This window comes from Pongo abelii, chromosome 3, assembly GCF_028885655.2.
Source record: "Pongo abelii isolate AG06213 chromosome 3, NHGRI_mPonAbe1-v2.0_pri, whole genome shotgun sequence".
Taxonomy (NCBI): Eukaryota; Metazoa; Chordata; class Mammalia; order Primates; family Hominidae; genus Pongo; species Pongo abelii.
The window spans coordinates 41288774-41291356 of NC_071988.2; the positions used below are offsets into that span (position 1 = coordinate 41288774).

The following is a 2583-nucleotide window of genomic DNA, read 5'->3' on the forward strand; positions in this document are numbered from 1 at the left end:
TGTTGGCACCTTAATCTTAAACCTCCCAGCCTCCAGAACTGTGAGAAAACAAATTCATGTTGCTTATGCTACCCACTTTATGGTATTTCGTTATGACAGCCTGAGTTGACTGCCATAGACACACACAAACACATACACTGGCAAGGAGACATACAATTCTAAGAAATGTTAAAAAATGTAAGTGCTATAAAAATATGGAGTAAATGATATGGGAAGAGTGCAGAGGAGGTGGCATTTTAGCTCAGCTAGGAGGATGAGTAATCCAGGCTAGAGATCTGAAGGACCTGAACTTGGGCAGTGGCCTTAGAAAAAGAGGTTTGTACTGTTTCAAGAGAACCCCATTTGATTTCTCGGCTGCAGCTGACTAGCACCTGGTCTGCCCGTGGATACTAGAGGATAACCACACATCTGACAGAGGAAGAGCATTACAGTCTCATGGTTTTCTGATAGGGTGCCAGCTTTCCCGTAGGTCCCCAGTCCGCTCCCTCTCCCTAGCCCCTTCATATTTGATTCTCAATCTACTGCTCTTCTAATGCATTTTTTTCTACACTCTTCTTCAGGTCTCAGCAGATGACATTCCCCTTCCTACACACCCATACCTGGTCACCACATCTTAGAAGCCACCTCCAAGTCATCTTTCCTCTTCTTTTCCTCGACAACACCGCCTCAATCCAGAATCTCATCACATTTTTCCTACATGTATGTGTTAACTTAAAACTCACAAGATCTATACATTAAGAAAATGAGACTTTATTTCTTATAAGGAGATACAGCCTGCAAGGTGGCCCTCTCATGGGCTGGGAAGCACAGCCTCCAGCAAGGACCAGAGACAGGCACTTTAAAGGAAGAGGGGCTGGGGTAGGAGCTTTATGCTGAATAGGTTGGCTAAACATACATATTCAACAGGTTACAGGAAGAGCTATGAATATTCATAAAAGTAGTCCTGATACATGCGTATGGAACAACATGCATGTTACATACAACCTGTGTTCACCTTGGGGTGGAGACTTAATATTTAATGTATTACAGTTAGGCTCTGTACCTCGAAAGGTGAAGCAGAGATGAAGGCACACACAAGTGCATGGCCTCTGTAAAGTGGCCAGAACCAGCCTATGGTCAGTGGTCTTATCTGGAGAATGTTACTGAAATCTTTCATTGCAATCAAAGCTTGTGCAATCAAAGCTGTAGCTATGGTTGGTATAGCAGGGGTTCAGTTAGTGTCTGTGAGCTGGATTAGTTGTAATTGTTTTAATATTGCTTCTCTCTAGGCCAGTGGTTGTTTAGCTGCCAGAGGGAAAAAAAAAAAAACCTCTTGTGGTAGAACACAGTTTATTTTTTAAGTGTGGGGGGGGGGGGGGTGCATGACTTAACCCTTGCCTGGCATGGCCTTAGGTCCTGTTTATAATTTGGTATCCTATTCCCACAAAGAGTTTGTTCTGTCAATGTTATGATCTTTATTGTAACATTAACATATTAAACATAGGCTGACTTCCTAGAACTAATTTGAAAGGAAAACGCTAACTTTCCACGCCTAAGTAGTTGCTAGTTAGTTGTGTCTAAACTACAAAAGGGAGGGGATATAATGAGGCATGTCTGATCTCCTGTCCCATCATGGCTGGGGTCCCCTTGGCCAAGAAAGGGATCTGTCCAGTCAGTCGACAGACCCCTTACTTAGGATTTTATTTTTAGTTTATATATATAAAAATGGCTTCACAACTAATTTCCTGACTTTTAATTTGCCCCTCTGTTCATCCTCCACCCTGTTAGAGACATCTTTCTAAATCTCAGGATGTCACACTTCTGATTAAAATTGTTCCATGGTTCTCTGGATTTCAGGGTCAAGTTTAGATCCTTTCCTCAGTACACCCCTGCCTGCCTCTCTAGCGCAAATCTTTCACAATCCCCTGACTGGTACCATCATTCTGGTCACACTGAACTAGTCCTCTCGCTGTCCTGTTACTTCTTGCACTTTCTGTTACTCTGTATGGAGTCCCCTTCCCGTTTTGAGGCAGAAGAATATGGTATGGCGGTAGGGAATCTAATGCCTTTTTCTCGCTGACTTCCTAGAACTAAATTGAAGGAAAATCCTTACTGTCCACGCCAAACCAAAAAAAGGGCCAGAGACTACTACCTTTGCAAGCCCCAACCTGTTCTGCGCAGCATTTGGGAAATTGAAAGTACCTCTGATTGGTTGCTTTTTGTAACCAATCAGACGTTTGCATAGAAGTGTAACTTTGTAACTTCTTCAGCCTCTGATTGGTTGCTTTGCGCAACCATTCAGACTGATTGCGGGCCACCACTTCATTTACATTAAGTGAACTCCGAGTGGCCAATGGGAAACCTCTAGGGGGTATTTGGAGCCGAGAAGATTCTGTATCCAGGGCCCTTGAGCTGCTGTCTCGAGCTACCACACTCTGGAGTGTACTTTCATTTTCAACAAATCTCTGCTTTTGTTGCTTTATTCTTTCCTTGCTTTGTGCGTTTTGTCCAACTCTATGTTCAAAACGCCAAGAACTTGGACACCCTACACCAGTAACACTTTCAGCCAACTTTTTGTCGTTCAAGATCAAGGCCCGGACTTAC

The 2583-nt window shown here is 43.4% G+C and overlaps 1 long non-coding RNA gene across 3 annotated transcripts in view; it reads right to left on the reverse strand.

Moving 5' to 3' along the window:
- LOC129058956 (uncharacterized) overlaps nt 1–2583 on the reverse strand; it is a 29197-nt gene that overhangs the window by 26062 nt on the left and 552 nt on the right. The gene's annotated exons all lie outside the window — the stretch shown is intronic.